This window comes from Lissotriton vulgaris, chromosome 12 (assembly GCF_964263255.1).
Source record: "Lissotriton vulgaris chromosome 12, aLisVul1.2, whole genome shotgun sequence".
NCBI lineage: Eukaryota > Metazoa > Chordata > Amphibia > Caudata > Salamandridae > Lissotriton > Lissotriton vulgaris.
Window position 1 is genome coordinate 251,263,927 of NC_141700.1, and position 26,197 is coordinate 251,290,123.

The window sequence follows — 26,197 nt, forward strand, 5'->3', positions numbered from 1 at the left end:
GAAATAGGTCAACATGAACTGGCTTTTTTGGACCTGTTGATCACTGCGAGACCAGATGGCCTGCAAACTGAGCTCTATAGGAAGCCCACCTCAAGGAACTCGCTGCTACTGTTTGATAGCAACCATCCAAAATCCCTTAAGGAGAGTCTCCCCTTCAGTCAGTTCTTACGAGTTCAGAGGAATTGTTCAACAGCGGCGGCATTTAAGAAACATTCCAACATGTTGAGCACGCAGCTGGTTGCCCGGAAATACCCCCCGAGACTAGTCCAACGGTCCATGAAAAGAGCAATGAACAATTATCGGGAAGCTCTGCTGGAACCACGGCCTCCAAAGGCTACTTTGGATCGCCTAACTTTTGTCCACACTTTTGGGAATCTCTCCAACAGTATCCAAAGTATGGTCCGGAAGCATTGGCCAATATTGAACTCGGGACATTTGACACTTCCTCGCCCTTTGGTACCCTTCAAGAGGGTTCCAAATCTAAAGGACAGACTGGTGCACACCAGACCACGTGAAGACCAACCAAGAGCCATAGGTTCACTTTGGAACCTCCCTCCAGTCCAGGGACATCACCCCTGTGGCAATTGTCAGGTGTGTGCGCAGACAACAAAGTCGGTGGAAATTGATATTGGCACATCGAGACCATGGAAGCAGATAAAATTCACTAACTGCAACAGTGATCGTTTGATCTACCTGATTACTTGCCCTTGTGGTTACAAATATGTGGGCATGACCACACGGAAGGTCCGAATAAGGATATCAGAGCACAAAAGTACCATCCGTTGTGCCAGACAGGCCACGAAACTAACCACTCACTTCCTGGAAGCTAAACATCTGGCCACGGAATTTCACTGGACTGTCCTGGAACAACCATTCATTCCTACGCATACAGCTGATGTGGCGAAGTACCTAATGACAAAAGAACAAAGATGGGTACTAAAGCTTAATACACACAAAGAAGGTTTAAATGATGATATCCCATGGTCCATACTGTAGTCTGTTATCTGTAAACAGTAGGTTCCTGTACGGAGTTCTTTCCTGGTTAGGAATCACTAGCCCCCTGTAAGCCAAGACCTGTATGAGGATACTAACACCTGTCCATTTTACTGTACAAGCACATTGGCTTTGTATGTAATACCCTACAGGGTTAGTTATAGCCAGACCTTTTGAGGATATTTAAACCTGTCCATTCTAGTATATAAGCGCAATGTGCAAAAACTTTTACCCACATAGAGAAGTCTCCTCAGTATACAAATATGGTGCTTTTCATCATAATATTTAACATGAGGCTACAATAGATAATACATAGTGAGTGCTGGCCTTTAAATTCCCTATCATTTGACCTCGCTTAGATGCGTTCGAATCTGTGTTTACTTCCACTGCCCACGTGGTTTCCTTGACAACAAGCCCGATAACCGACCAATAACACTCGGGGTCTATGTCGGGTTAGCCAATGGGCATGCTTGTTGCATCACAGACGCGAGCAGAACCAATGACAACGCGCGTTCATACGCACCCCGTGATCACGCTACCAGTGGCAGCGCGTTTAAAGACAGCCTCGCGCCTGCCGTCCGGTACCTCCCCAGTCGGCCAGGACGCCGGCCTCGGAGTACCGACGGATAGGTAAGATGAGCTCCTTGCTTCCTGGTCACTCGCTATGCTGCTCCATTCCCGAGCAAGTCCATCCCACGCGGCGCAGGTCTTTCTCCGTCGCCTTGGGGAACGGCAGCACTAGATATAGGTACAAGTCCCGTTCACTTCCGGTTATTGACAAGAGAGGATGTTCTGTATTTTGTTGTACACACTGTGACTTACATGTGTTTCACATGTTTTTTAGAGCGGTGCTTCATTTTCCCCTGAGCCGCTGCCAGGTGGGGTGAGGCTAGTCTACCTTACAGATCAAGGTAAGAACTGGATGACATTTGGATAATGATGTTTCTTACCAAATGAATAACAACTGACTCTGTAATAATAAGAGTGAATAGATCAACCTCTTGAGTGTGATTTTAATATTGATCCGTAGATTATGGACTTATTTCATAGCCCATAGGTTACAGACAGTTTAACCTGATACCCACACCCCTTCTCTCTCCACAGTGATCGACACAGACTGTAAGGGCATTTGGACTATTCAGGTGACCGTGTGCACTTGTCTTATATTTCCTTTTGTCACCTTTTCACTTTATTACTTATTCACGTTGTGCAGTAGCCTTAGCATTGTAGTCCTGGTCCTGATGAAAGCAAGGACGCAGTAGTCCGTGTTTGCTGAAACATGTCGACCAACCTTAACTCAGGCAGTCTACATAACCAGACTGCTTAAGGTCACATATATTTTTAACCTTGGTATTAAAAGCACACATAGAAAAAATATCGTTCTGTGCTTTTCTAAACCAATTTTAACACACTCTTTTGTCTTGGTTTCTTCTTTTTTCACTCACTTTTCCTTGCACTGCACACCCCAGTCCCATGTCTTTTCCCACTCATTAACATCGAGTGGCAGACCACACTGTAACCAAAAATACCACCAAAGGGACCTCCTTACCACCGGGTCAACCTTTGATCGTGGCACTGACTTTCTCAGACGGGTGGTCCGGATAAAATCCCCAATGATGAAGGGCGGATCCGTATGGTGACTGATGGGTATTTTCCTCATCCTTTGAGAGCCTTCTGTGCTGAATCAATTTTGAGCTATGGGTGATTAGGTGTGTGTGGTGAATTGGACAATTAATAAATCTTCCCTTTTGGGGAAGGTTATAAAAGATGATCCCACTGAATTTTCCATCTGCACACAATTAAATTCTACCCCACACCAAATAATAGCCGCTTTTATCAAGATATTAATTGCAATTGCTGGAAATTTGAGTTCAACCGGGAGGACCAATAATAAGTCCAATGGGTGGTTTGATCAAGACAGCTCTCGGGCAAACCGGAATTTGAAAAAGGCCCTCCAGACCCTCCCTGGAAATGAAGAGTAAATCACAACATTGACATGTTCCTAGAAACAGACTCTAAGAAAACAGAGGGTGGAATTGCAAGTTAGCTGGGGCCAATTTACAGCAGGCAGCTGAAATAGGGGATGCCACACTTTTCTGGAAAACCATAACTCAGCCATTCCTAAAGGACTTGCCAGCATCCAGGATAGAGGCAATTGTACAACAGGTTGACTGGGTAAGACACTATGGTGGAATTTTTAATCCAGGTAACCAACACCTGGACACATTTTATGGTGCAATATGCCCTGTAGGTCCATCTTATATTCAGTCCTTTAGTCTGGAGGAGGTTACTATTGCCCTAGAAAAACCTGCAAATGGGAAGGCGCCAGAATGTGATGGAATCCCAATCGATATGTTTAAGGCATGCACAAACTTAAGGGCCCCAATATTGACTCAGGTGTGCAATGTGGCAGCAAATGAGTGTCTGCCCCATTCCTGGACAGAAAGCATTATAGTCTCATTTTTTTTAAAAAGGGGGACACAGGATGCACAGTATTATTGCCCGATAACCCTTCTGGACTCATCAGCCATACTAATGGGCAGAGTCGTCCGGGGGAGAGGCTGGTCTTATGGGTGACAGGGAATCAGATCCTGACAGACTCCAGTACAGGTTTAGAATGGATGTGGGAACCATCAAACAATGTGTCAATCTTCATCTCCTCATTGGCAAATACACCTTGACCAAAGAGGCTCATTTTAATTTATGCTTTGCCGATATGGGCATTTTTTGTATTTGTCACCCTGAGTGGGACACTTGTTTGCCCAGACATGAATCCCATGCGCCCCATGACACCGGAGTCAAGCTAGCCTGGCTGATGAGGGCTGCTACCCCGAAACCGGTCCCAGGATGCTTGTTTCCGGTCCAGGGTGGACCAGGCCCCGCAGTTTGGGCTGGACTGTTCCCTTGCAGGGCAGGGTCAAGACTGATTTGCATATTACTGGGTTTAAAGTGTGATGGCATGGGGAGCAAAACAATGATGGATTTAGGCCCAGATCTCTGTATTGGGGTGAATGTTTGGCATGGTTCAGCATTCTGTCCATCAGTTATTCTTTTTGCATTTGCCCAGCACGTTTAGTTTGGTCCACCATGCTAAGCTGTGGCAGTTGCTGATTAAGATGAGTGCTCCCACTGAAGATATTACCTACCTTTCCCAGTTATATGCAGAGTTAACAGCACAGGTACAATATGGGCTAAAGGGAGAAGTTACACCAAGTTTTAAAGTTACATGTGGGATTCGCCAATGCTGCATTCTTGCGCCGCTTTTATTCTCATTATATCTTAACGGGGTGGGAAAATCCCTGCAAAAGATCAAGGCAAATGCCCCTACGGTTGGCAACCGTGTAACCCCTGTCTTACTGTACACAGACGACACGATTCTGTTTGCCAGAACTGCCAATAGTCCCCAGCTTTTGATAGATGGGTTTGTATCGTTAATGGAGGACAGGGATATTAAAATGAACTTAAAGAAAACATTCACTATGATTAGTGGGAAAGGGGAGCCCAAAAACAATGCCCACCACATTAAGCGAGAGGCGCTCGCCAAAGTGGAAAGTTTTACCTACCTGGGCATCCAGTTCTCCAGCAGCGGACATTGGGGGCAACACCTGAAAGCAGTGAGACTGAAATGTATAAGGTCTAAAATTTGGAACAAGTCCATTAGAGAACTTTTGACCTTATATAGAAGTAAATGTATACCTTGTGTCAATTATGGGGCTTCTATCCTGGGTTTGATTAATTGTCTCCATTTACAGATACGGGAGAACCTGTTCTTATGGCGTCTATTGGCTGTGCCACGATCAACCTCTTCTTACATTGTCCAACATTAATTTGCGGTTCCCTTCTAGAGGATGGTCTGCAGATCAGTCTGATCACCTTATGGCACAGTATATGGAACAAACTGGCACTACATTTACTAGAGAGGTGTTAGACCTGTCTGGCTTTTTGCGTAGTCCCTCCAATTTATTATTTATTTTGTCCCCTTTTTGCCCCTCAAACCCTTGATAATTTTTGTCCACTAACTTTTTATAGGTGTTGGCCAAGGGGATAGGTGTTCTTTTGTCCCTCATAGTTTTTCACCTCAGGCCCAGAGGCCTGTTCTGTCAGGAAACTGCTTTAATTCACAAAATGGAGGGCCCTAACTGTTTCCAACTGCCACATCTTAGACTGCCCCATAGGATAACCTTAGGCCTTCCAGAACTTTCTGGACCCTACTGGACTCTGTGGGGGTTGTCTATATAAGGGCAGGGGTTGGGAAGCCATTTTGTGTTGACCAGAGAGTGGAGGAGTGAGGCAGTGGTGAGAGGAGGAGGACGCACTGGGAGCAGTTAGTTTGTCCTTGTGACAGACAGCCACTACAGGGAGACGTTCCCCCTTCAACCCCTGACCAATCCCTCCTAACCACCTTCTTCTACTGTAAAGACCGATCTCTCTGCGGTGGAAGCCCCCCTCTAATCCCTGGCCCCATTGATCCCGGTCGGGACGCTCCTGCTGGGAGACTTCACTGTATTCCCCCTCTGGCAGAGCTTCACCTACCAGCGTTGTGGAGGAAGCAGATACAAGCCAGGTGTTGTGCTCTGTATTTCCCCGAAGCTGCGAGGGGGAGGCGAGTGTCTGCGGAGACTTTGTGGCCCTGAGAAGTGAGCGTTCCGCTCTGGGCAGTGTTATCCTTGGAGCCAGGTGAGGGGAAAGACTGCGAGCGAAGGAGCGGAGACAGGGCGGCGCCAAGCGGGAACACTAGTCCCTCGCGCCCGCGCTGCCTCGCTCCTTGTCTGTGGAAGCGGATCCTGTGACGCGCAGGCCTGCGGGAGGCGAGGCCTGCGAGAGGCGGGGCTGAGGAAGGAGCGCGTCTTAGAGGCGAGTCGCCTCAGTGTACAGGCGGCCTGGGTCACGAAGCGGAAAGCGTCTAGGAGACGCGCAGGCCCAGTGGGAGGCCGGCGGACCCCTTGATAAAGACCCGGCGGGAGGCGGAGAAGCTCCCCTTTAGCGAAGTAGGCGAGAAGCGCCCTCGTCCCTTACTGCTACAGGAGCCCCTCGCCCAGCGCTGTATTGAGGGAGCGTGGCTGGACGGAGGGGATTGGCGGGGAAAGCGAACCGCCCAACAGAAGCTCTTCCTTTGCTCCTTTTCCCCCCCCACCTCCAGCATTCCTGTTCAGCGTGACAAGGGGACCCTCATCGAAGTAAGGAGAGTGGGGGGGTGGGAAATCAGAGGGCAGGGAGCCTCTTCTGCCAGCATAGAGTCTCTGACACAGGAGGGGATTTCCAGAAGCCTCACAGTTGTCATCAAGGATTTTAGGTCAACAGGAATCTAAAGAGCTTGGTAAAAAGGTGTCAGAGGAGTGATCCTAGCCATCCTACAGGGTGCCATCTTTGGGATTGACTGCTTGGAAGAAACCTACCTCGTTTTGATCTTGCCAGGGTGTCCCTAGCGTAACCGAGGTTATTGATCTTCCCCACTCTAGTCAATTGCTCAGTAGTTGTACCCTCTTTACTGTAAAGTGTATGGAGCAGAGGGGTATACGTGGAGGAAGTTAAAGAGGAATTCTTCTGTGCAACTGTTCTGCTTCCCCCTCTTTATTGAACTGTAATGTCATGAAATTGTAGAACATAGAAGGTCTATTGCGATTCCTACTGAAGCTGAATATGTATTGAAGTGAACTGTTGATGCAAGTAATGTATTGATTTGGTAATCTGGAAAGTAATATCATCTATTCTCAAAACAAGCTGTAAAATACAAAACTGCATTTCTGAACCAAAGAGTAGAGCTATATTTTTATCAGGCAGTACTTATTTTTCCATACTTTGGTGTAGTGTTATTTTTGTGTGCTATTGCGTGGATTAACTATTGGGTGGTTTGCAACCTTACACTTGTGCCTCTAGAATTGTATGTCTTGCCCCTAGGCCAGGCTACCCTAGGTGACCTGACATCTCTGGTTCCAACAGATTGGTGCCTAGCGGTGGGATCCTGACTTGGTTGCAGCTACTCAATAGTAATTCAACGTAATACACTAAACCTACACCAGGAGTTTTCTCCTTGCGGCTCTCCTAATTTGTCTTTTTGTTTTTCCAAATTTGTTCCTGGTGGTGGGTGGAGGTAGCTTTAGGTTGCCCTTGCAACTCTAAAATTTCTGGTGTGTGTAATCTAGGTTTGCCTAACTCAAAATGGAGTTTGCCTTGGAAAACCTAGAGGTCTATTCTGTGGCTCAGCTGAAAGTGTTCTGCCAGCAAATGGGGGTATTTTTCAAGCATGGTGCCAGGAAGGGGGAGCTCCAGACCAGTCTCAGGGCTTGGGTGGAGGCACACCAAGAAAGGAAGGAGGAGGATGAAGGGGTAGACCAGGACACGGTGGTGGAGGTAGAGGGGTTATTCCACTCTGAGGGGGAAAACTTACTCCCAGGACCAGTGTCCTACTCCAGAAGGGGCAGTAGCGCCTCTGGGGGAAGCTTAACTGAAGCCGAGCTCACTGATAGGAGGGAGAAAAGACAGTTGAGATGGGAGTTGGCTAAGTTGGAGCAGGAGAAGGAGGAGAGGAGGATGGCCAATGAGTTTAGGCTGAAGGAATTAGAACTCAGAAGCCTGCAACGGGGGTCCTCTCCTGAAATGAATGGTGGCAGCGAGACCAAAGAGACAGCCAGGGAGACCAGACCCTATTTGCCGAAAGACATTACAGCTAGCTTCAGTCAGGGGGATGACATAGCTAAGTGGCTGGCTGCTTATGAGGTCTCCCTAAGAGCCCATGGGGTGCAGGAAAAGCACTGGGGGGGTGGTTTGTACAAATACATGCCTCCTGCTGGTCGGGACACCTTGCTGGCCCTGGAACCAGAGGAACAAACCAACTACCCCACCATGAAGCTGGAGTTGTTAAGGAAGTTTGGGCTTACCCCAGAAAGGTACCGTCAGAAGTTCAGGGGGAGCCACAAATTAAGCACCCAGAATTGGGTGGACTTCCTTGACTACGCCAGAAAGGCCTTAGAGGGTTGGGTCAAGGACAGTGAGGTGAAAGATTATGAGGGGCTGTACAATCTATTTTTGAAAGAACACCTCGAGAAATGTTTTCCCGAGCTGCGCCAACACCTTGTGGACAGCAAGCTGACCAATCCCCGGAAGCTTGCAGAGGAGGCGGACATCTGGGCAAGTACCCGGGTGTCCTCAAAGGGGACTGGAGGGGATTCTCAAAAAGCCGGACAGGGCGCCCCCCAGAAGAAGGAGGGGGGAGAGAAAAAGAAGGAGTTCTCTAAAGGTCCCCAAAATAATTTCCAAGGGAAGGGAGCAGGTTTCACCCCTAGGGCAACCCCGCCCAGAAACCCTAATCCTGGCCAAAGCCAGCAGCCAAGGGTTCTCCACTGTTTTGAATGTGGTGGTGTTGGACATTATAAGGGGGATGTCAGATGCCCAAAGAGACCACCCCCTCCCACCGGAGGAAAGTCACCGGGAGTAGCTAGTGTAGCGCTCGGGGAGGAGTTGCCCTTAGATAAGGGGGGTGAGTGGGCGGGTGTCACCTTAGTGTCCCTGGGAGAGCGGGAGATGGTTCCAAAGATCCAGGTGCCCCCAAATACTACAAAGTATGGGCAATGGGTCACCATCAATGGCCAGAGAGGGGAGGCTCTGAGAGATACAGGAGCCAGTATGACTATGGTGAGAAGTCAACTGGTGTCTCCAGAGCAGGTTGTTCCTAATGTACTCCACCCCGCCGCGATGGCTGACGGCCGAATGGGCCACTATCCAGTGGCTGAGGTTCCCTTTGAGTGGGAGGGGGTTGCAGGTTCACTTCGAGTTGCCGTAAGCCCTGCCGTGCCAGTCGATTGTCTGTTGGGGAATGACATGGAACACAACACTTGGAGAGAGGTGGAATACCGGACGCATTCTGCGATGCTGGGTACACCTGACTGGGCCTGTGCAAGCACACGGTCTGCGACTGCCCGGAGAGGGAGTTCGCCTGGGTTGGAGCCTGGAACAATGGCCCAGCCCGCTGCTAAAAAGGGACAGACCCGGAGACAGGGAGAGCGTGCTCCGGCTTCCACATCCCATGTGACAGATCGGCCACCTGCAGTGGTGGACTAGGAGTCCGTGGAGGGGGAAGTAGACTCTCTGGAGGATTTACCCATCCCTGCTGAGTGGCATGTGGAGGGAGGTCCTACCAGAGAGGAATTCTGTAAGGGGCAGAGGGAGTGCCCCACCCTTGAGGGACTGAGGCGACAGGCTGAAGCCCAAGCAGCAGGTGATGTTACGGGACACTACCATATTTACTGGGAGGATGGGCTCCTCTACAGTGAACCCAAGGTACCCTTGCCTGGTTCATCAAGGGCCTTGGTAGTCCCGCAACAATACCGAGCCTTTCTTTTGGAATTGGCTCATGCCATACCCCTGGCAGGACACTTAGGCCAGGACAAGACCTTTGCACGGCTTGTCCTCCACTTTTACTGGCCTCAGATGAAAGTGGCGTCCAACACTTACTGTCGGACATGTGTAACCTGCCAGGCCAGTGGGAAAACAGGGGTGAAGCTAAAGGCTCCCCTGGAACCACTTCCAGTTGTTAGCACACCCTTTGAGAGGGTGGGCATCGACATTGTAGGGCCTTTGGATCCACCAACAACAGCTGGTCACAGGTTTATCCTGGTTCTGGTGGATCATGCCACACGGTACCCAGAGGCAATTCCTCTGAGGACAGTCACTGCACCTGTAGTGGCTAGAGCCCTAATGGGGATCTTTACCCGAGTGGGATTTCCCAAGGAAGTTGTGTCCGACAGGGGGACCAACTTCATGTCAGCTTACATGCGGGCAATGTGGAAGGAGTGTGGAGTGACCTACCGGTTCACCACTCCTTATCACCCCCAGTCGAATGGACTGGTTGAGAGGTTTAATAAGACCTTGAAGGGCATGATCAGAAGTCTGCCCGAAAGCCTGCGGAGGAAATGGGACGTCCTCTTACCCTGTTTGCTCTTTTCCTACAGGGAAGTGCCACAGAAGGGAGTGGGCTTCAGCCCCTTTGAACTTCTGTATGGGCACCCTGTACGCGGTCCTCTCAGCCTGGTGAAGGATGGTTGGGAGAAGTGTCCCAGGAAACCCCCCCAGGATGTGGTGAGCTATATGCTGGCCTTTAGGAGCCAAATGGCGAAGTTGTGGAAGCAAGCTTCTGACAACTTGGAGGCCAGCCAGGCAGTCATGAAGGAGTGGTATGACCACAATGCTCACCAGGTGGAATTGGAGTTGGGCCAGAAAGTGTGGGTGATGGAGCCTGGAGAGCTTAGTGCCCTCCAGGATCTCTGGACAGGCCCCTTTGAAGTGTTGGAGAAGAAGGGTAAGGCCACATACCTGGTGGACCTTAAGACCCCTCGACAGCCCCTACGGGTGCTGCATGCCAACCGTCTCAAGCCCCACCATGAGAGGCCCGAAGTCATGTTGATGATGGTGACTGACGGGGAAGAGGAAGCGTAAAGCGAACCTCTCCCAGATCTATTTTCGTCTCAAGAGAAGGATGGGTCAGTGGAGGGAGTGATTCTCTCTCCCACTCTAACTCCTGAGCAACGGGAGGACTGCCGCCAGATCCTGGAGCAGTACTCTACGTTGTTCTCCCTTGTCCCGGGAAGGACTCACCTGTGTACCCATGACGTGGACACAGGGGACAGCCCACCAGTGAAGTCAAAGACCTACCGGCTGTCCGACAAGGTGAAGGCTAGCATCAATGGAGAGGTTGCCAAGATGCTAGAGCTGGGAGTTATTGAACCTTCCAACAGCCCTTGGTCCAGTCCGGTGGTGCTCGTGCCAAAAGCCGCGCCACCAGGCACCACACCCGAACTGAGGTTCTGTGTAGATTACCGAGGACTGAACTCAGTGACAAAGACTTATGCTCATCCGATCCCTAGGGCGGATGAATTAATTGACCGGCTAGGAGCTGCCCAATATCTGAGTACCTTTGACCTCACTTCAGGGTACTGGCAGATCTCCTTGACAGATGGAGCAAGGGAAAGGTCAGCCTTCTCCACGCCTGAGGGACACTTCCAGTTCTGTGTGATGCCCTTTGGGCTCAAGAACGCCCCTGCCACATTTCAGCGGCTGGTGAACCAGGTCCTCTCTGGAATGGAGAGTTTCTCTGCTGCTTACTTGGATGACATTGCTGTCTTCAGTAGCAGTTGGGAGGACCATTTGCAGCATTTGCAAGCAGTTCTCCAGGCCCTGAAACAAGCTGGATTGACAATCAAGGCCAGCAAATGCCAGATTGGACAGGGGTCGGTTGTGTACCTTGGACACTTGGTGGGTAGGGGGACTGTGCAGCCCCTGCAGGCGAAGATTGAGGCCATCATGGCCTGGGAACCCCCCAAGACACAGACTGAGGTCCGAGCTTTCCTGGGCCTCACAGGTTACTACCGTCGCTTTGTGAAGGGGTATGGCACTATTGTAGCGCCCCTCACAGAGCTCACCTCAAAGAAACAACCTTGACGGGTAGTTTGGACGGGAGCTTGTCAGCAAGCTTTTGAGAAATTGAAGCAGGCAATGTGTGCGGCACCGGTCCTGAAGGCCCCAGACTTCTCCAAGGAGTTCATTGTCCAAACAGATGCATCAGAACATGGCATTGGGGCAGTGTTATCGCAACTAAATGAAGAGGGCCTGGATCAGCCTGTAGTCTTCTTATCCAGGAGACTGCTTCCCCGGGAACAGAAGTGGAGTGCAATTGAGAGGGAAGCTTTTGCGGTGGTGTGGGCTCTGAAGAAGCTGCGGCCATACCTCTTTGGCTCGCACTTCCTGGTTCAGACTGACCACCGACCCCTTCGTTGGCTGATGCAAATGAAGGGGGAAAATCCCAAGCTGTTGAGGTGGTCCATCTCCCTACAGGGAATGGACTTCCGGGTGGAACATCGGCCTGGAGTGGACCACGCCAATGCAGACGGTCTCTCCAGGTATTTCCGCCTTAGTGATGAGGACTCCCAAGGGGTTGGGTAGTTCTCCCCACTTTCAGCTGGGGGGGACGCGTGTTAGACCTGTCTGGCTTTTTGCGTAGTCCCTCCAATTTATTATTTATTTTGTCCCCTTTTTGCCCCTCATACCCTTGATAATTTTTGTCCACTAACTTTTTATAGGTGTTGGCCAAGGGGATAGGTGTTCTTTTGTCCCTCATAGTTTTTCACCTCAGGCCCAGAGGCCTGTTCTGTCAGGAAACTGCTGTAATTCACAAAATGGAGGGCCCTAACTGTTTCCAACTGCCACATCTTAGACTGCCCCATAGGATAACCTTAGGCCTTCCAGAACTTTCTGGACCCTACTGGACTCTGTGGGGGTTGTCTATAAAAGGGCAGGGGTTGGGAAGCCATTTTGTGTTGATCAGAGAGTGGAGGAGTGAGGCAGTGGTGAGAGGAGGAGGACGCACTGGGAGCAGTTAGTTTGTCCTTGTGACAGACAGCCACTACAGGGAGACGTTCCCCCTTCAACCCCTCCCAACCACCTTCTTCTACTGTAAAGACCGATCTCTCTGCGGTGGAAGCCCCCCTCTAATCCCTGGCCCCATTGATCCCCGTCGGGACGCTCCTGCTGGGAGACTTCACTGTATTCCCCCTCTAGCAGAGCTTCACCTACCAGCGTTGTGGAGGAAGCAGATACAAGCCAGGTGTTGTACTCTGTATTTCCCCGAAGCTGCGAGGGGGAGGCGAGTGTCTGCGGAGACTTTGTGGCCCTGAGAAGTGAGCGTTCCGCTCTGGGCAGTGTTATCCTTGGAGCCAGGTGAGGGGAAAGACTGCGAGCGAAGGAGCGGAGACAGGGCGGCGCCAAGCGGGAACACTAGTCCCTCGCGCTGCCTCGCTCCTTGTCTGTGGAAGCGGATCCTGTGACGCGCAGGCCTGCGGGAGGCGAGGCCTGCGAGAGGCGGGGCTGAGGAAGGAGCGCGTCTTAGAGGCGAGTCGCCTCAGTGTACAGGCGGCCTGGGTCACGAAGCGGAAAGCGTCTAGGAGACGCGCAGGCCCAGTGGGAGGCTGGCGGACCCCTTGATAAAGACCCGGCGGGAGGCGGAGAAGCTCCCCTTTAGGTAAGTAGGCGAGAAGCGCCCTCGTCCCTTACTGCTACAGGAGCCCCTCGCCCAGCGCTGTATTGAGGGAGCGTGGCTGGACGGAGGGGATCGGCGGGGAAAGCGAACCGCCCAACAGAAGCTCTTCCTTTGCTCCTTTTCCCCCCCCTACCTCCAGCATTCCTGTTCAGCGTGACAAGGGGACCCTCATCGAAGTAAGGAGAGTGGGGGTGTGGGAAATCAGAGGGCAGGGAGCCTCTTCTGCCAGCATAGAGTCTCTGACACAGGAGGGGATTTCCAGAAGCCTCACAGTTGTCATCAAGGATTTTAGGTCAACAGGAATCTAAAGAGCTTGGTAAAAAGGTGTCAGAGGAGTGATCCTAGCCATCCTACAGGGTGCCATCTTTGGGATTGACTGCTTGGAAGAAACCTACCTCGTTTTGATCTTGCCAAGGTGTCCCTAGCGTAACCGAGGTTATTGATCATCCTCACTCTAGTCAATTGCTCAGTAGTTGTACCCTCTTTACTGTAAAGTGTATGGAGCAGAGGGGTATACGTGGAGGAAGTTAAAGAGGAATTATTCAGTGTGCAACTGTTCTGCTTCCCCCTCTTTATTGAACTGTAATGTCATGAAATTGTAGAACATAGAAGGTCTATTGTGATTCCTACTGAAGCTGAATATGTATTGAAGTGAACTGTTGATGCAAGTAATGTATTGATTTGGTAATCTGGAAAGTAATATCATCTATTCTCAAAACAAGCTGTAAAATACTAAACTGCATTTCTGAACCAAAGAGTAGAGCTATATTTTTATAAAGCAGGACTTATTTTTCCATACTTTGGTGTAGTGTTATTTTTGTGTGCTATTGCGTGGATTTACTATTGGGTGGTTTGCAACCTTACACTTGTGCCTCAAGAATTGTATGTCTTGCCCCTAGGCCAGGCTACCCTAGGTGACCTGACATCTCAGGTTCCAACAAGAGGTGATTGTAGACTGCTGAAACCTAGAGCTTAGAGCAAGAATTCCATTGTAGGCCTATGCGAATAGCCTTCTAAAGAAAGTGGACGGGACCATGAGTATTGAGGACCCTGCCAGTATACTACAATTTAGTAAGAAAGATCTACTAAAGAAAACCCTGATTGGGATAAGGATGGCTGACCGGGAATCTGAAGAGAGCCCTAACCTCACTGTGACATAGTATCTTTCAGGCGCGGTACAACAATGTGCAAGGAGCGATCTTTATTGGTTTCTAATATACAGCACAGATTCTACCCCACTCGATCGAGATTGGGCATTATACATTTCATGCTCGCTTTCCTTAAGATGGGGGCTTAGCCCCAAAAGTACCTAAGTGTCCATGCGACAGCAAGTCAAAGAAGTCCACTGTGCACTTTATGCTTTTTTGCAAATGTTATAGTGACCTAAGGAGAAAAATACTGCGACCATTCTTCATACAAGAAGGTCTCATCTATTATAAAGATGCTTTTAATATGATATGTAATCTGTACAATGTGGCTTTGAGTTATAGAGAATCTGTTTCTATCGCCCACGCTGTTCGTAGAAGGAAACTGCTTACACACTTGGAAGCTCTTACTAATGAAGTTGCACAATGAGGACTCTTGGACTCCCAACAATCTATTGCCACTGGGTTTGAGCTAGGATTTTTATCACTGTCTATTTTAATACTTGATTTTAAATGGTGCCTCGGCTTCGCCTCCCTCCCCCTTGACTTTAATATATTTGGGTTTTTAAATGGCAACTTTTTGCGCGATATCATCAACCTTAAGTGTGTGAGTGAGACGAACCATAACATGATTTTTTTGTTAGATTATTTATTGCCCAGGGTTAAATGTTTGCAACAAAACCTGAGAACTGTCCATGTTCTTGATGAATCTTTGAAGTGACTGTGTGCCTACTACTCATTTTTAGTTTTCACCTTGTCAGAGCATGAGCTGTCTCTGCTAGACATTTTGTATACATACAGTGGGCTTAAAGCCTGCCCGGAGCTTACCATGTTACCATTAGTGTTGCTTTCATTTCCTTTGACCCCTTTTGTTTTGGCATGCTTGCGTTATGTCCTCTTCTTGTGTTTGCCCCCCCCCCCCCCTCCCTGGAGCATGGACCAAGTACTTTTGGCATTCATTTCTCCGGTTCTTGTAGCTACTTTATTTTGGATGCAACAACTCCATATGAGTGCCTGTGTTTTAAGTCCATCTCCCATATCCCCGTCCATGTACCTTCTATTACCTCCACCCTTCCATGTTGCTTCTTTTCCCTCCCAACCCTCTGCCCAGCAATATAACCACATGAGCTCATCTATGACAGTGATTAGGTCTGTTGTGTAGCGCATAAGACACATATCCTTGGACTGTAAAGTGTGACTGAGTCTGCTGCCTTCCAAATAAAGAACACTTCAAAATTATTTCTTTTCCCCCAAATATTATTTATTGAGCCATGTTCTTCTACTTGGTCAAAAATACGGTGCTCACCAGTGCAGTGGCTCTGTAAAAACACTGACAGAATCCATTTGATTTGCTTCTCTTCTGGGATTAAGGACCCCGTAGAACTTGAACTGAGGCTCTGACATAGGCCTTTGCATTCCTGTATGTCATGGGTCCTCGCAAACATTTGCTATGGGCCACAGGGTATGGTCTGTGGTGTGACCGAAGGCCGTACTGATGCCAGCGGGGTGGCAGTTGGGGGTCTGGATGGGTCAGGGACTTATAAGGCAGTCTAAAAAAGAAATAAATAAATGGACAAGCATTTAGTTTCAGGTTAACTAAAGTTAAGTTGTGCAGGACACCACTGTTGTCTCTTCATAACATCATTTAACCTGCAAATAAATGCTTGCCCGTTTATTTAAAAATGTTTTCAGAATATTAGTGCTCAGCAAGTAAACAGCAGCTTGTGCTGCTTTTGACCAGGGGCTGCATGTAAAGGTCAAGATGGCCACAAGAGCCCCCCGGGCCGTCCTTTGACTATCTCTGCGCTAGGCAACTGCACCCTGCTCTGCACTGCACCAGTCCATTCTACTCCACTCTACGCCACTCTACATCATTGCACTGTATGCCATTTCAACTCTATGCCACTGCATTCTCCATCACTCTACTGTGCCCTACTCTACACCACTATACTCTATTCCACTCAACTCTGCACCACTCTATTCTACGCCACTGCACTCTATGCAGTTCCACTACACCTACGCCACTGCACTGTACTGTCACTGCACTCCCATCGCCACTGCACTATATGCCAACAACTTTCCTCTCCTCTACTCCAATCTGCGCCATTGCACACAACTCTCTATGCCACAACATGACTAAAAGACATTGTCAAAGCCAATAGTACTCGCATAGATTAAGCGTATTGGCTTTGCCAATGCTTGTTCTTTCCCGTTTATTTCCTCTCTCCATTCACACTTCTCACTGTCTCTCTCTTCGCCTCTGTGTGGTCTTGCTGTCCAGGCACCGTTACCCACTGCTGCTGACTTCGGTGCTGCTCTCTCTTGTGCTGCAAAAGGCTCTGCTGTAATGTGAGTGGCAGAAGCAAAGTCACCGCTTAGGAAAGTGTCAATGACTCGTCCAGCTGCAGCGCGCGCTCCGAACCATCGTAGACCAGTTACTTTGGAAGTAGAGCGCGTGTCACAGAGAGAACGTAGCATCGCGGCAAGAGCTGCCGCCTTTGGAACTGGAGATCAGGGTTCGAGTCTGGGTTTCGGCTCATCCGGTGGTTCCACATAACTCACTCCTCCCTTAAAATACTATAAATAAAATTTAAAAAAGAACGTGCAATTAATGAGTCGAGTTAGCACTATACCCACCGTGCTGTCTGCGCATCGAACTATTTATTGTAAGAGAAGAATTCAGGCATATGTGCTTCCATAGTGTATACTGCCCGGTAGCAAACAGTCCGGTCCTGAAGTAAAACTGTGATCAGGGACTTCTGACAAGTGTTCGACGTCCCTTTACAGTGTCAGGGGCACTGCAGCTGGCGTTGCCTGCATTTGTACGTTTCTGTAATACTTCAGCTTCGCTACGATGCGCCTGTAACACTGATGCACTGTCCCTGAGCTGCATTCGTGAAGGAGTCCCCAGCACCGGTTTGGGTGCACGTCCCCTCAGTGACAGCATACACAACAGTCACCGACGTGGAGGAGCATGCTGCTCATTCCGACACTTAATGTATAGCTTGTCGTCCCTCGCTCGGCTATTCCTGGGGTGATTTTAAAGCTGTGAATAAAGGGGTGCAGATGTACAGGCCAGCTCCCTTCTCAGAGAGTGTCTCCTGCTCAGCCACGTAAACTTCGGCTGCTGGCGGTGCGCACTCGCATCATACCTCTGCTGTTATCTCCTCCCCGCCCCCGCTCATCTTCCGCCCCCGCTCATGTGTGGACGTCTCCTACACAATCTTCATTCCACTTTGCTCCACCCTTGTTCTCAACTATCTTCCACAGGCTTCCCCCCCACCTCTCCTTCGCATTCCTCTCTTCAATGTTTCCCTCCAGGATGCGCGACACTCCCCTTCCTCGGGCCCCTCACTCTCCAGCAAGTCCGCCATCTCGGCCTAGTCGTCGGATGCCATCGCTTCGTCCACGTCCACCAGAAGCCATCCCACCCGATGGCAGTGAATTCCCCTCACAGTGACAGGTGCCCTTAAGGGAGTCCCGCCCACGAGTAAAGACAGCCAATGAGAGCAGCCTCCTTCCAGTACGCCTGCACTCAAGAGACCCAGCCTTGTCATTCCCACCTCGGTGTGCAGGTGAGACAGCCCGTAGCAGCACTGCCTCGTTTCCAGGACAGTAGAGACGTCACCGGTGACATCCCACCTGCGTAAACCTCAAGTAATACAAATGAGGCCCCTAGTAACTGCCAGGCGCGGTGGCGCGCGCCCTGTGTCCCTGCCGCTGGGGTTGGCCGGGCTAGTGACCTCATGAGGTAGGCGGGTGTTCGATTCCCCTGGGACCAATGATGGTGTCACAATACAAATAGTGGCACTTTGTGGCATATAAAGGGGTAGTCTCCTCTAGAGGTCACTGGCTCGTTTTTATCTTTCTTTATGTTTTACAATCCCTCGCGCTCACATAGTTTTTCATTGTGTACAACTCTTTGAGGAGTTTGCCTTTACATACAAATAATATTTGTTTTATATTTGTTTAAGCATGTTAAAAGCAATGTCAAAAATACATCAGCACTTTTTGCCTGCATCATTTTTTAATCAATTGTTGTTGAAAGATAAATTAGGCCCAAAATTACAGACAATCTAGCTTTATGAAAGAACTTTTAGATTTCAATTACAAAATAACACTTATCAGCACAGTCCCTTTTTTATTGATGATTTTCGACTGGAGTATTAATTTCCCATTAAATGGAAGATTCATCTGCCCTCCTTAGTAGTTTTCATTTATGAGCTACTTAGATTGTTCCACATTTGGTGAGATTATACTTTCTAAATCAATGCAGAGCTATAAAGAGACATTATTTTCACAAACTTAGAAAAAACTGTAGTCAATAAACAATAAGATCCTAGAAAGATGTGTTCTATTTGACAGACAATCAATCAAATCAATCATGGGTTGGTAAAGCGCAACTACTCACCCGTGAGAGTCTCAAGGTGCTGGGGGAGGTGGAGAGCAGATCTGTCTACGTGCTTGGGTCATTCAAAGAGACAGGTCTTGAGGTTCTTCCTGAATTGGGGTAGCGTAGGAGATGGTCTGAGGTGGAGAGGTAGGGTGTTCCAAGTCTTGGCAGCCAGGAAGGAGAAAGACTTTCCTTCGGTTCTGGTCTTGCGGATCCGTGGGGTGGTGGCTGTTGAGGTATGCTGGTCCGGCGCTGTGGAGGGCCTTGCAAATGTGGGTGAGGAGTTTGAAGGATATTTTTCTGTCTGCCGGGAGCCAGTGGAGTTCGAGGAGGTGTTGACTGATTTGGCTGAGCCGGGTGAGGTCGAGGACCTGCTGGCTGTGGCATTCTGGACATTCTGGGGCTTGCAGAGGCTTTTCTGGGTAACGTCTGTGTAGCTTATGTTACTGTAGTCGAGTCGGCTGCTAATGAGCGCGTTAGTGGCGTTCTTTCTTGATTCGGTGGGGATCCATCTGAGAGTCTTTCACAGTAGGCAGATGGTATTGAAACAGCCCAAGGATACTAAGTTGATCTTATGGTCCATAGTGAGCGATGCATCTAGTATAATGCTAAGGTTTCATGCGTGCTCCATTGGGGGTGGGGGGAGTTTCTCGAGCAGAGGGCCACCAGGTATCGTTCCATGCGGAGGGGGTGGATGCCAGGATGAGGACTTCTGTCTTGTCTGAGTTGATATTAAGGAAGCTGTTCTTCATCCAGGTGGCGACAGCTTTCATCCCTTCTTGGAAGTTGTGCCTAGTGACTTTGGGTTAATTGTTGAGGGAGAGAATCAGCTGGGTATCGTTGGTCAAGATTGTTGCGAGGGGGGCCAGGTAGATGTTGAAGAGGGTGGGTCTGGGAGAGGAGCCATGGGGCACTCCACAGTTGGTCTCTGTCGGTTCCGAGAGGTATGGCGAAAGTCAGACTTGTTCTGTTCTGCCTGTGAGGAAGGATCTGATCCAGTCGAGTGCCCGGTCACTGATGCCAGCGTCGTGGAGTCTAGTTGTTAGGGTGCGGTGGGAGACGGTGTTGAATGCTGCAGAGAGGTCCAGGAGGACGAGGGCTGCGGTTTCACCCTGGTCGACGAGGGATCAGATGTCGTCGGTGGTGGCGAGGAAGGCGGTCTCGGTGCTATGATTGCTTGGGACACCAGATTGGGAGATGTCCAGAATGTTGTTTGTTTCTATGAAGTCGGCTAGTTGGTTGTTGACAGCTTTTTCAATTACCTTACCAGGGAGATGGCCTGAAGTTCTTATGGTCTGTTGGGTCCGCGTTGGGTTTGTTCAGGAGTAGATTGAGTTCTGCCAGTTTCCAGTCATCGGAGAAGGAGGCAGTCTCGAGGGAGTTGGCGTGGCTCAGGTGCGATAGTGGGGGTGACTCTGTGGAAGATGCGGTGCGAGCAAGGGTCCGGTGGTGCTCCAGAGTGGATGCTTTTTATAGTCTTTAGGGTGTTGTCTGTGGGGACGAGGGTCCAACTGAGCAGGGTCTGTCGGGGCATCCATTGAGGAGGTTGCTGGTGTGGTGGGGAGGTCCTGGTTGTCGAAGTTGTTGTAGATAGTCTTGCTCTTGTGGTGGAAGATGGTGCTGAGTCTTTTGCAGAGGTCTTGGGAGGGTGAGACGTCTGTGGTTTTGCTGCTGGGTTTAGTGAATTCCTTGATGATGGCGAAGAGTTCAATGCTGTTGTTTGCGTTAATGTTGATTCGGTCTTGGAGGGCCTTCTTCCTTGTGTTTTGATGAGGTGGTGGCTGCTTTAAAGGCTGTGTTGGCTTCTGTCGTTTTGTGGTTCCAACAAGCAAAGCGGTGTGGGGTCGTGGACCCTATGTCAGGAGGCTCTGCGTCTCTGGACTTGGCTGGAACGTCAATGCATTTCCTTGGTGGTTCAACACTTGGCAGGTTCTTTGAACGCCAGGGCGGATGAACTCACAGGTGCATCATAGATCACGAATGGCGTCTTCACTCGGAGGTGGCGCATGGTCTCTTAAAACAGTGGGGAGAGCCTTGGTTAGATCTATTCACCACCAAAGAGAACGCACAATGTCAGCAGTTCTGCACGTTGGAATTTTCAAGGCGGCACTCGCTCAGCGACACTTTTCGTCACTAGTGGATCTGTGGTCTGTTGTACGGCTTTCCGCCTATACCACTTCTGCCCAGAGTGATGAAGAAGATCAGGTGCGACCAGGCCCAAGTCATTCTTGTGGCTCCGGACTGGGTTCGAAAAGTATGGTATCCCGAGCTACTCAGTATGAGTTTGGATCCCCCGATCCGACTGCCTCTTCTGTCGCAGCAGCAGGGTACGGTCCTCCACCCAAACCTGTCCAGCCTCCACCTCCTTGAATGGAGATTTAGCGGTGACATCTGATTTCATTTGACTTGCATCCTGAAGTCTGTGATATCATTTTGGCAGCCAGGCATCCCTCCATTAAATCGGTATACACCTGCAGGTGGAACAAATTTGTGGCATGGTGCACAGCAAAGGCCGTGGATCTCCTTTCTGACCCTCTTTCAGAAGTCCTTTTGTTCCTTCTTTCTTTGGCCCGGCAAGGCTCTGCTCTGGGCACTATTAAGGGCTACCTTTCAGAAATGTCGGCCTTTCTCAGGCTCCCTGATCAGCCCTCTCTTTTCAAGGCCCCTGTAGTAACTAGATTTCTCAAAGGCATTACTCACCTTTTCCCTCTTATTCCATTTGTGATGCCTCAGTGGGACTTGAATCTGGTTCTTACTTATTTGATGTGCGCTCCTTTTGCGCCGCTTCACAACTATCCTCTTCTTTTACTGACTTTAAAGACTGCTTTCCTGGTTGCCATCACCTCGGCTAGGCGCGTGAGTGAGCTCCAGGCTCTTTCCTGTAAACCTCCTTTTCTGTCTGTTCTTTCGGACAAGGTTGTGCTTCACACTCATCCTTCCTTCTTGCCAAAGGTTGTTACTGCCTTCCACATCAGGTAAACTATCACCTTGCCCACTTTCTTTGCACCTCCACACCCTTCGGAGGGGAAGAGAGGCTCCACTGTCTGGACCCAAAACGTGCGCTCTCATTTTACTTGAATCGCACACAACAGTTCCGGGTGGAGGACCAGCTACGATGGCTACGTAGGTACCAAGAAAGGCCGAGCTGTACACAAGAGAACTATCTCCCGCTGGGTGAGGTTCTTCGGTTTTCGACTTTGTCCTGTATTCGGCCGCCATTTTGTGTCCCGTCGCCATTTTGTGTTGCCCTCACTCAGGCAGCACGGCGAACGGAGTGTTTTTGCCTTTTCCAGCTGCTACGTGTTTCTTCTGTTAAAAAGTAACCCCCTGCCCTTGTTTACGAAACCGATGTCCGGGTCTGGCCGAGTCCACTAATCCATGTCTAGGTTGATTGATTCCTGTCTCGACTGACTGTTTGGCTCTCCCTATTCTTTCCTTACTTTATGTTATCCGACTTGCCTTCGCTATTCTCTCCTTGTATTCTCTTGTTACACAACTATCCTTTGAGGCACACAAATACGTCCTGCCACCTGCAAACTGGATTGTAGGCACTAGCACTGATTAATTTGTGGGGAGGGGTGACACACAGGGTCTGAAAGAAGGGGGTATTTGGGACATTTGATAGCTTGTTTTCCAACTTTTCCTATTGGCTAGCCTTGTATGTATTGGGAGTATACGTTGTAAATATGTGTGCTATAAAAGATTGTGCTTGATTCCGGTCTGGGAAAGACATAGCTTGGTAGTTCGGACTGGACTGTTCCCATGAGGCACAGGGTCAGAGCTGATTTGCATATAGCCAGTGTCTAACCCAGGGTGGTGTGGAGTGCAAAAAAACGATGGATTTAGGCCCAGATCCTTGTACTGGGGTGAATGTATGACATTGTTCTACATTCTGTCCATCAACTGTGTTTTTTGCAATTTTCACCCCGAGTGTGCTGGGTATACTCAGACGTGAGTCCCAGGCTCTCCACACCACTGGAGTCAAGCTATCCAGGCTGATGAAGGCTGTTAGCCAGAAACCGGTCCTTGGATGCTTGATTCCAGTCTGGGAAAGACATGGCTTGGTAGTTCGGACTGGACTGTTCCCATGAGGCACAGGGTCAGAGCTGATTTGCATATAGCCAGTGTCTAACCCAGGGTGGTGTGGAGTGCAAAAAAACGATGGATTTAGGCCCAGATCCTTGTACTGGGGTGAATGTATGACATTGTTCTACATTCTGTCCATCAACTGTGTATTTTGAATTTTCACCCCGAGTGTGCTGGGAATATACTCAAATGTGAAACCCAGGCTCTCCACACCACTTGAGTCAAGCTATCCAGGCTGATGAAGGCTATTAGCCAGAAACCGGTCCTTGGATGCTTGATTCCGGTCTGGGAAAGACATGGCTTGGTAGTTCGGACTGGACTGTTCCCATGAGGCACAGGGTCAGAGCTGATTTACATATAGCCAGTGTCTAACCCAGGGTGGTGTGGAGTGCAAAAAAACGATGGATTTAGGCCCAGATCCTTGTACTGGGGTGAATGTAGGACATTGTTCTACATTCTGTCCATCAACTGTGTTTTTTGCAATAAAAGATTGTGCGCCACGGAGTAAAGTGGCAGTCTCCTGAGAACCTACTCTGTACTTCTGGGACAACTGTGCTTAGCTGCAGCTAATAAACCTGGTTTTCTATGCCTAACAGAGTGTCTCGTGTCTCTGTCCGACAAGGCAGGTGAACTCGGAGATTTAAGGCGTGCCCTGCGCCGCCATGCCCCTAAGGCCCGGTTCTTCAACTGGCGCCCATGTGGGGCAGCTTCAGCGGTTCAGCCTGAGGGTCGTGAGGAGCCTCGCAAGAAAATTCCGGAGGATTCGTGAACCACGTGAAGCGACCCCTGCATGTCGAAGTGGACCGAAGATCTTTTGCAGCGCGGCTACTCCTTTCCGACGGCTGCTGACGACTGCTGCCCTGACTGCCGCCCTGCCTTGGCCCCTTTGGTGACGACTGGTATTGCGAGACGTTAGACGGACCTCTGGTGGCGTGAGAGAACACTTAGCTAAGTATTCGTGGGTATCGCCCACTTCTTTGTTTTTTTGGGGGGGGTTTGTTATTTGACCATTGCAATAGTCGAAGAGTACGTTTGTGCTGTGTTATTTGCTCTAACCCCTTGAAGTTTGTAAGCAGACCAGTGAATTAAAGATGCCTAGTCTTAGTAAGTTTAGGAGGTTTTGTTGTCTTGGTTGCAATAGGGATTCCCGGCTGGAGGATCTTGTCCGATTCCTCCGGTTGGAACTCCTACTTATGAGCTCTATTTGAAACATGGTGTTGGCCCCATTGCCTTTAACGAGGCATGGATCCGATACACAAAGAAAGATGGCGGTCTGCAGTGCCACAAAATGGTAGCTTTGAGCCTGACATATTAGACAATCTAGAAGCAATTTTGTTCAAAAGAAAAGCCCGTCCGGCAATGTTTGATTCTTTCCGCTTCTGGCGTAAGGAAGCCAAACAGAGAGAAATTAAGCAGGCAAAAAGAGATAAGAAAGAGAAAGGTATGATGATTATACAGGCTGCCCAGCAGTTTAAAGATAATAAGATTGATCAGGCGATGGAAGTCTCAGAAAGACAGCATCGTATGGCAATAGATAGATGTTACCCTGTGTTGCCTACTTCTCCACAGAGTAAGGATCTTGACGAAGATCCCTTAATGTCCCATTTGTTGAGATTGCCTCCGCCCTATGTACAAGGTGCTAATGCACCCCCATTGTTACCACTTGTCCAGCCACCTGTTGTTCAACCAGTTGTTACGGCTCTTCCACAATTGTCCCTTCCAGTATTGCCACCTCCGCCTCCTTCGCCACCGACTCCTGTCTCTCGGACTCCTGTACCTCCGTCTTCTTTACCCCCGGTTCCTCTTGTAACTGTCAGCCCCTCTCCTGCTTTGCTTAATACCTTGTCTCCCGTTTTACTGTCAAATTCTCCCACAGCTCGTAAACGATTGGTCGATACTGTTTCTGGCCTTTTCTCCCCCCTCTTTGGGTCTTTTAACCTGACTCTTGCTCTTTCTCGAAGGCAATCCCGTAGTCAACTCCCAGGTCCCGACGAGCAAATTGTGTTGGACTCTCTTGCTCACAAATGGATCATGAGTGGTCCACAGTATAGTGTGCACGATATTATGAGCACCTTTCACCAGTGGGATGTGCCCACGCAGAGATATGTTTTTAATGTTATGTGCGACACTCTTGTCAAAGGATGGGAGGATATGGATTTGGGTTTAGCTCCCCAGGGTCTGTTAGACGTACAGGCTAAATTTGATAAAGGACTTATTGTGGGTTCTGAGGTTGAGGACGCCGTAAGGACACTTGTCACTTTCATGTCTTTATTTTCTTCTCAGGCTTTTCTTGAACCTGATCCTGCAGTTAGACAGAAAGTTACACATTATCCTATGAGAGAAGTTCCTCCAGTATGGAGAGAAGAGGTTCCACAGGCAGGCAATATTCCGCGTGTCCCTGCTCATTTACAGCCTATATGGGTACATGTCCCCTGGAAACGATCTGAAGTTTTGGCGCTTAAACAGTCTTTACCGGACCCTCGTAAAAATCCCGCTGGGTATTATAAAGAGCTGTCCCAGACTGTTGATGCGTGTATCATGAATTTGGCCGATATTGATATGCTGATGGGAAATGTAGTCCCACAAGCGTTATGGGCTCGGATTCGTAGGGAGGACCACGACCAAGCTTTAGGTGGTAATTGGGCTGCTATAACTGCCACGGATGCAGCACAGGTAGGTGGTGCTAACCCCGATGATTTGATTGCACAATTGCCCGGTAGGATCATCACTTTAATGAAAACGATGATGCCTGCCTTACGTTTTAACTGGGATAAGCTAGCTGCGTGTAAACAGAAGAAAGATGAGTGTCTTCGATTTCTTTACCCGTTTCAAGGAGACGTTCATCGACCACAGTGGTCAAGATATGGATACTGAGGGTGGACAGCGTTTATTCGTGGATACATTTTTATTTAATTTACTTCCAGAATTATCGCATAAATTGAAAGACTTCGAAAGTTCGTGGGCTGTTTCTTCGTCTGCCCAGATATTAGCCACTGCTCAGTATTATGAGAATAGGGATAAGGAGGAGAAGGATAAACTCGAGAAAAAGACTAAAGAATTAAAAACCAAGGTTCTTTTGCAACAGGCTTATCCCACTCGTTCTGCTCAGCGCCAATTTCAACAGCCTCCCCAGTTTCAGAGGTTGTTACAGAAACCTGAACCCTTTGTTCCGCGACCATCGCTAGGTCCTAATCAATGTGCCTATTGTAAAGAGGAAGGTCATTTTAAGAATAGCTGTCCGGTTTTATTGCAGCGTTATGGTGGATTGCCAGGGCCGCAAGGCCGTGGTGCTTTTCAATCAGCACCCAGGGGTAGAGGGCGAGGTGGGTTTTTCTCAGGGACAGCGTTCCTTTCCCCCTCAGAATTCTATGAATTATTTTGACCAGCAGAATACTCAGTCTGCACAATATTACAATGACGACTATTGTGTTGAAAGTGAGAATCAGGATTTTCACACTAGCTAGGACAGCCATGGACAAAGCGAGGGAGTCTTATCAGTTCCAGTGGATCAGAATGGGCCTTATGTTGAAGTTGTTGCATTGGGTGTTTCAG